The sequence below is a fragment of the Zingiber officinale genome, chromosome 9A (genome assembly GCF_018446385.1).
Source record: "Zingiber officinale cultivar Zhangliang chromosome 9A, Zo_v1.1, whole genome shotgun sequence".
NCBI lineage: Eukaryota > Viridiplantae > Streptophyta > Magnoliopsida > Zingiberales > Zingiberaceae > Zingiber > Zingiber officinale.
The window spans coordinates 93,605,643-93,615,094 of record NC_056002.1 but is presented as its reverse complement, the minus strand read 5'-3'; positions in this window follow the sequence as shown (position 1 = coordinate 93,615,094).

The following is a 9,452-nucleotide window of genomic DNA, read 5'->3' as shown; positions in this document are numbered from 1 at the left end:
TTATTTGAATTATATTATAATAAACAACCTAATATTAAATATTTTAAAGTATTTGGATGCCTAGTCTACATACCAAATACAAGAGAACACTTAGGAAAATTTACCTCAAAAATAGAAAATGGAATATTTGTAGGATATTCGTTAAACAGCAGAGGTTATAGATTATATAATAAAGTCACCCTGAAAATTGATGAAACCATTAATGTGAAATTTGAAGAGACCAACCAAAACTTAGAACAAACCCAAATTCAACCAATTAATTTTATTCAAGGTAACACTAGTCAAGGGGGAGCCGATGAAAACCTAATTCATGAAGAAGAAGATCAGCCTCAAGTAAATGACCCTCCCTAAACCCTAAGAGTCAACCCAGATCATCCAATTGACCAAATAATTGGTGACCCAGACCTAAGGGTTCAGACTAGGTCATCCTTCAGGAATTTAAGTCAAATATCCCTAATTTCAAAGATTGAACCCAAAACAATAGTTGAATACATACTCAACCCAGACTAGATCATAGCTATGCAAGAAGAGTTAGCCTAATTTGAAAGAAACCAAGTCTGGGACTTAGTACCACCACCTAAAAATAAAAAGATAATCGAAACAAAATGGATATTCAGGAATAAATTAAGTGAAAATGGAGAGATTATCAGAAACAAAGCTAGACTAGTTGCTAAAGGGTTTAGTCAAGTAGAGGGGCTTGATTATGATGAAAGTTATGCTCCAGTAGCTAGACTAGAGTCCATCAAAATGTTACTTATCTATGCAACCCATAAAGGATTCAAACTTTATCAAATGGATGTTAAATTCGCATTCTTAAATGGGTTAATCAAAGAAGAAGTTTATGTAGGTCAGCCACCTGGGTTTGAGAGTTTAGAACATCCTGATCATGTATTTAAACTTAAAAAATCCCTATATGGACTTAAACAAGCACCTAAGGCATGCTTTGAAAGATTAACCTCCCACCTAATCTCTAAAGAATTCAACCAAGGATAAATTGACCCAATCCTATTTGTCAAATCAATCAACCAAGATATTTTTATAGCCCAAGTCTATGTAGACGATATAATCTTTGGGTCAACTAATTCAAAACTTTTACAAGAATTTATAATCCTAATGGAATATGAATTTGAAATGAGCCTAGTAGGTAAACTAACTTACTTTTTAAGACTACAAATTAAACAAACAAATGAGGGAAATTACATTTATCAACAAAAATATGTTAACGAATTACTTACAAAATTTGGAATGGAAAACACAAAGGAAATAAAGATACCTATGGCAACTAACACAACCTTAGATGAGGACCCAAATGGAAAACCAGTTGACTTAAAATACTATAGGAGTGCCATAGGTAGCCTTCTATACTTAACTGCAAGTCGACCTGATATTTTATTTGCAGTTAGTATGTGTGCTAGATACCAAACCTGTGTTAAAGAATCACATTTGAATCAAGTTAAAAGAATCTTTAGATATCTTAAAAGAACATCAAATGTAGGAATTTGGTATCCTAGAACAACCAATTTAAAACTAAAAGGTTATTCTGACTCAGATTACGCTGGCTGTAAATTATATCATAAAAGTACAAGTGGTGGATGTCAGCTACTGGGCCCATCACTTGTTAGCTGGTTTAGTAGAAAGCAACACTGTGTTGCCTTATCTACTACTAAGTCAGAATATATAGCTATAGGAGAGTGTGTCACACAATTATTATGGATGATGCACACCTTAAAAGATTTTAATTTAAACTTTACAAATATAAAAGTACTAATTGATAATGTCAGTTCAATTAATTTAATAAAAAATCTTGTGCATCATTCAAGAACTAAACATATTGAAATTAGACACCACTTTATTAGGGATCGTCACTAAAGGAGATATTGAACTCAAATACATTGAGTCCAAGTCTAACTTAGCTGACATATTCACCAAATCCCTCCCTAAATGTGAATTTAGTAATTTACGCCATAAATTAGGAATGTGCTTAATAGACTAGGACCTTTACTTTCAAAATTATTTTCAAAATTTTTTAAAATTCTAGGATAAAACTTTTTTATTCATATTTCTCAAAATTCCCTATTTTTAAAATTTTCAAAATCAGTTTTAGCCTTAGTGTAGATCAAATCCCTAGAATGCATGCTCCTATAGGTCTATGACTTGAGTATCTCACCAACACATTAGGATTACCTTGTTTGTGTATTGCTAAATTTAGAAAGGAGTGAGATGCATAGGTAGATTGTCTGGACTTAAAGATGCTTATATCAGTGTATCAATACAAGTCTGGGCATTAAAAACTAAACTTACAGTAATCAGGTTAAGTTGTTCAGATTAGTCAAACACTGACTGAATAAACTAAATTTAACCTGACTAACCAAGTGAAAGCTGCTATATTCTGATAGTAAGTAACTAATGGTTAGACAGTTAAGAATGCTTTCTAGTTATTTTATTTTAAAGTGATGTCAGATTTAGGGGGAGAATTATTGTTTAACATATTTTGCAAAATTGTGTTTAAATTTTTAACCTTTTCAAAAGTTCTTTTAAAATTAAAACAATAAGTTTTAAAAATAGCTTTAAAAAAACAATTTTTTTTTAAGATTTCAAAATCTTACTTAAAGTTTTACTATTTGAATTTTGAAAACTTTCCTTTATATCTTTTCAAAAATTCATTTTTGAAACCCAACTAGGTCATCACTTTAAAGCCCAACTAGGTCAACGGGCCAATCGGATAGTTGGGAATAGTGAAAACTTTCCTTTATGACATTGACCTAGCTGGGTATCAGATATCTGGCACGATATTGACCTAGCTGGGTATTCATTTTTGAAAACTTTCCTTTATATCTTTAACGACATCGTTTCATCAACGGTGTAAAACCGATGTAATATTATATGTTAATAACACCAGTTTTGGCAGCGGTGGAAAACTGATGTAATATCAATATTGTTTAACGACGCCGATTCGATTTTCGAAATAGTGAAAAACCGATGTTATACAACATTTTAATAGTACAAAGTTTAGTTAATATTATTATACATCGGTGTATCTAAACACACCAAGTAAATATCCATGTTACCAATACATAATATTATTCTTACAATATAAAAAGATAATAGATATTGTACACATCAAGTCCGTATCCACAAATTACACAAATATTTCTCTTACAACATCAAAAGATAATTAACTATGACGCCTAAATCGCATTGGCTGATGAAAAATCAACGACAGGGGCTAAATCACCTTGAAAAATTATATCAAGCTTACAGTTGCAGGAAGCAGTGTTGCCATTTTCAGTCAACTTCTGTAAAAATCTTCTACCATTGTTGAATTTATGTTAATAGCTGATGCCAAACGCATTTCATCAATTTCTATTATAAGCAAGGCGTCGCATACAACCCAGCCAACTTGGAGAATTTTTGGGCAACCTGATAGGATGTAGCTGTAATGAGCAAAAAGATCAACAACGAAAGTTCAATTGCAATAGATCGGGCACTTACCTGCAACTGGGCATCGAGGATGTGGTTTCTTTGTGCTTATGTAGTGGATTGCTGGTTCCTTCTCATAAATATGCTTGCAGCCCATCCTGCTTGATGAAGAACAACAGATAGAAAGAACATGGTTTATGACTTTAATAATAATAATAACATACCTTTTGTTTGAGAAACAAAAAAAATATGTGAAATAGACTAGTCATAAGCTTCTTCATCACTTGATAAATAAATATACATTAAGCATTGTTCAAGGAACATGAATAATTGAATCAACAGAATCTGTTAAAAGGTTTTTTTGAGTTGTTAGAATGAATAGAAAGCTATGGAATGTTGTCTACGACATTAACATATCTCACATTGCATTCTACAAAGCACACAAATTCATAGTTCGCAACTAATCAAATAAGAACTCATGCCAAATTGAATATGGTTCAAGAAGGAACATGATTTCCAAGGAAACCAAGTTCTTCATTTTAAGAAAGAAGTTTACTTAAAATAGTTGTTTTTAGTTAACTTGTGAACCGTTTAATATTTGTTCATTCACAAAGAAAAAAAATGGCTTTGTACATATGAAACAATCTCACTTGACCGTTATGTTTTCAACGAGATATCCAGATTGGCCCGTTGACCTAGCTGGGTATTCATTTTTGAAAACTTTCCTTTATATCTTTAACGACATCGTTTCATCAACGGTGTAAAACTGATGTAATATTATATGTTAATAACACCAGTTTTGGCAGCGGTGGAAAATTGATGTAATATCAATATTGTTTAACGACGCCGATTCGATTTCTGAAATAGTGAAAAAGCGATGTTATACAACATTTTAATAGTACAAAGTTTAGTTAATATTATTATACATCGGTGTATCTAAACACACCAAGTAAATATCCATGTTACCAATACATAATATTATTCTTACAATATAAAAAGATAATAGATATTGTACATATAGTCCGTATCCACAAATTACACAAATATTCCTCTTACAACATCAAAAGATAATTAACTATGATGCCTAAATCGCATTGGCTGATGACAAATCAACGATAGGGGCTAAATCACCTTGAAAAATTATATCAAGCTTACAGTTGCAGGGAGCAGTGTTGCCATTTTCAGTCAACTTCTGTAAAAATATTCTACCATCACTACAACAAAAACCCTCATAGACATCAGTGGAACAATAACGGTTTTAAGCAAAAATCAATATCTTTGAGTATTTTACACCGATTTTTCCAAAAATCGGTGTCTATGAGCGCAGATTTTAGCTCATAGACATCAGTTTTTTAGGCGATGTCTATGAGCGCCCTTTTTTTCGTTAATAGACACCGATTTTAACATCGGTTTTATAAAACCCGGTGTTAATGAACCAAAATAAAATATTTTAATTTTCCACTAGCCAAAATTTGCAACAATCTGAAGTTCCCTCCAAACCTAAATCTATATCGCGCCCCTTCCTCTGCGCGACCATCTCTCTCGCCTAAACCTAAACCTAAACCTCCGACCATCCGACCATCTCTCTCAGCTTAAACCTAAACCTCCGACCATCTCTCTCAACCTCATCTCCCTCTTCCCCCTTCCTAGATCGACGCCCCTTCCTCTCCCGATTAGGATCAAGACACGACGCCCTTACTTCTCCGTCCAACCACACCACATCTCCTCCAACTCCTTCATTTGGTTGAGAAGAGGAGGCCTGGTATCTCCTCCAACCACACCGCATCCTTTTTTGACTTTATCTTTTCCGAGATCTGGTATCTATTTGGTCTTTGTTCTCTGGAAATGAAAAATGTAGCTACGATGTGTTTTTGTGCTGGGGTTTTAGGAAGCTGCGCTGCAGTCTAAGGTGACCACCAAAGTCTACTTCGACATCAGCATCGGTAACCCGATGGGGAAGGATGTGGGCAGGATTGTGATAGGGTTGTACGGGGTTGATGTCCCTCAAACCGCAGAAAATTTTCGTGCTCTTTGCACAGGTACTTCATCTTCTCTTTTGTTTCTTTTGATTTTGTTCTTGATTTTTTTTCTCCGCCCGACAGATTTCTGTTTCGTTTGATTGGTGAAAGTATTGCATTATGTGACTATTTTGATCAAGTGAGAAAGGCTTGGGTTACAAAGGATCTGCATTTCATCATGTGATCAAGGATTTCATGATCCAAGGAGGAGACTTTGACAAGGGAAAAAAAATAAGAACCCTCTGTAACCCTAACCTAACTTTATTACTATTTTATTCTCCAAATTCTTAACTAAGGTTAAATTTTGAACAAATGTGTGATTTGCCCCTTTTTGTAAATTTTAGGCAATTCATATAAATAAGGAGAATTCTAATAAAATATGAAATAGTAGCTTCTATCAATGATTAAATAAAAAAATGTTTTTTTTAATTATTTTTTGTTATCTGGAATCTTGATCCTTCCCTCGACAGTCAAATGAAGTCGAGAGGTTATCACATTTCTGTAGTCATAGTAGTTTGCATGCCATTGGCGATCAATTTATCAGAGTACCTAAACTTGATTCTATTTAAAATTTTTTTCTTCACTACTGTGTTTTCACCTAATGCCTGAGTAGTTCAATATTTGAGATCTCGAATTCCTTTGAGGTGCATCTTCAATTGGCCTTCCTATTTAGCAAATGATTTCCAGGTTATAACTGCATGACGAAAGCACTCGACGTTATGTTAGCTCGATCTTGGGCTAACATAAGTTCTTTTACTTGGACGCAGGTGGAGACATGGAGCTGTCAGAATGGTGCAAACTTCTGCCCAAGATCGAGCTCCATGCCCACCTCAATGGCTCCGTCAGAGATTCAACCCTGCTGTGAGATCTCGCCCATCTCTTTCCCTACTAACTAACTCATCTATCCATACGTAGGGATCTGCCATTGAAACGTCCGTGCTATCATTTCATACTCTCTCTGTATCACTCACTGTATGCCGTGGGACTTGTCGATGTACAAGTATTTCATCATCGGTCACCCATCGTTGAAACGATTCTAATTCCTTGTGCCTGTCGAACCGATATGTATGACTTTGATGAGTTTTTAGGTTCTTCTACAAGTCTGAAAAATGTTTCCTTTATACCATGGAATTTGAGGAGTAATATTGAATACTTGAGGTGGACATTATTTGGAAATTCTTCAAGGCAGATTATGTCCGCCGGAATGGCTGCCTGCGAAAACCTAGCCATGGCTTGGATAATTCCCTATTTCACATAGCATTGTGCATTTGCCTTTTTTTAATTACTGAATTAGTGATAATGAGCATTTTGCATACTGTGGGAGTTCACCTGAAAAAGAAACTATATTTAACTAACGGATGAAGACAAGAAAAAAAAACAGTTATGACAAACTTGCCAGATAATATGGTAGGGTGTTTAGATGATGTTTCTCATAAGATGCATTCATGGAGTTTATACTATGGTGGCTGCGCTAATCTCATTTCTTTAATATACAATGTGGCATTGACCCATACATACATTGAAAAAAATAGGTTGACTTCTCTATTTGATGGTTTAACTTAAGAATTTGTTCTTTATGTACGTTTTTTTTACAACTGTGGCTTTTGGTATGATGCAGAGATGAATGTTTAAATACAATAATTTAATAGCCCAATATATTAATAGTTGTGGGTTATGCTTGCATCAAGATGCATTAAATGATGAATCCAATTATTCAATTAAACACAATGTAAGCAAAGGTAATAGCCTTCATGGGGTGGCATTATCCTACTCAGTGATGCTGTTAGAAGAACACTTTGAGTTACCCTATTTAATCTTATCTGTGTCTTTTCTCTAACTTCTACAGAGAGCTTGCAAAAGTATTGGGAGATGAAGGTGTCATTAATTTTGAAGATGTAGTACATGTTATCATGAAAAGTAAGTGATACTGAAGTATTCTGGTTTTCCTTGATTCAGTTATTCTTTTGGAGATAAATTGAACTATTGTTTAGAATCTCAATATTTCCTGTTAATTTTTTTGACAAAACACAACTTTCATATTTCTGTCTAACAATTATATTTCTATAAATTGAACTATTGCTTCAGTTGATATGGGTTAGTGCATGAGATGGAATTTCTACAACAAACTTAAGCAATGCTAATGTAGAATGGGGAAGGATTAAATACCAGGTTTAACATGAAAACAAGATAGATACCGTTCCATTGGACCTGTGGAGAACTTTGCACTTAATCTGGTTAAAGATGCCCAAAAGTAAGTGTTTTCTGTAAAGAGATCATCTTCTTCTCTTCAGCTGCAACAAAATTGGCCTTAGATGAGCATATCAAAATCACTGTGCTTCTGTTGTAATATTATAGCTACTTGAGATTGATACTCAATTTGCATCATTTAGCCAAGCATAAATAAATTCATTTGAAGTTACAATAACCTAAACAATATGTACTGAAAGCCACAAGATGCACAATTTTGTTAGCATTCTCAAAGCTTGCTATAGCAATCAAAATACGAATGTTTTATTTTAGTTTCTTTTGTTTAAGAGAGGAATAGATTTAAACTCAAGGCTTTGACGACTTCTATGGCTCAGATGGACTAGGCTAGTTGACACCTTTAAACTTTTCACTGTATATTTGATAGATTTTCTTATCTAGTTCAGAAGTTATCCATTGTAATCTCTTTCCTTCTGATTTGGGTATCCGACTATATCTTCAATCTATTGTATGTGCGAAGCTCGTGAGTAATGTAGCACATTAGGAATATTACATCACATCTGCTTGTTCTAGCCCATGCATATCTTTGTCTTCTTTCTTCTTTCTCCTTGCGAGTTAGTATTTCTTGACCCTCTTTCTTCCCTAGATCTCTTCAATAGACCTCTTTCTTCCCACGAGGTTCAGATTGTCGTAGGTCCTTGGGAGTGTTTGGCGAGCTAACTTACATTCACTGCATGAAGGAGTACTGCAACGATGAGAGATGATGATCCAAAGAAAAGCAAGGTTTTTTTTTTTTGCAAGATGAAAAAATAATATATTTCTCTTCTTTAGTTCTGTTTTCTTCATCTCTAAGATGGTTGATTTGGGCATGCTTTGTTCCCTCAGTTTCTTGGGAGCAGCTGTCTTGGTCCAAGCCCTTTGTTAAAAAATGGTTCAACGTCAAGAGCAAAGGTCAGGATAACCATGTCGATGAGATTGCTAGCAAAGGTGTGCCTGATCTCTTCTTCTTATTCAATTCCAGTTTATTTTAATTTTAATACAGTTAGAATATTTTTTTCTAGATTGATTGTTTTTGTTGGGCATCGTATTCTATTGTTGTTATGTGTTTGGTGCTTTATGATTTGTTTGTTTATGATTGTGAACTTGTTTTAATTGATTAAGGGTACAATTGTTATATATACGTATTGAGAAAATTAGATATTCATTAAACTATTCCATCCTATAAATACTCCCTCGGAGCCTCGTCCTCTACCGCATCCGTGTCTGAAGATCGCGACGATCTCTCTCTTTCCGATCCCGATCACTACGCCCTCATCGCTTTCGATTCCTTCGTCAAGGTAAAAGCATCACACTCTCGGTTCCGGTTCCTACTTTAATCTCTTTTAGTCTTGATTTTGATCATTTACTTGCATTGAAATCATTAAACTATTCATGAATTATCGATCTGCTGTAGTAATGTTGGTGAACTTGATGAAGGACTTGTTTTTATGAGGTCTTGTTAAGTGATGAAACCTTCTACATTGCTTTAAATGCAAGCAGTTGGTTGATTATCCAATTAGTGCCCTGTAATTTGTATACGGTTCATTAGTACCACAATGATTATGCGAGCATAAAAATGAAACAATAACATATTTTCCAACTTGTCCAGTAATTTTTCATTCTTTAATTTGTTGGATACAAGTTCAATTGTTAATTAACTTCCATAATAGGGGAACAAATGGCCATCTTTTGGATTTGCAACTCTATTTGACGTCAGCTATCATATTACTAAACTTTCATTCTGATAATGCCAAGGCGCAAAACTTCCAG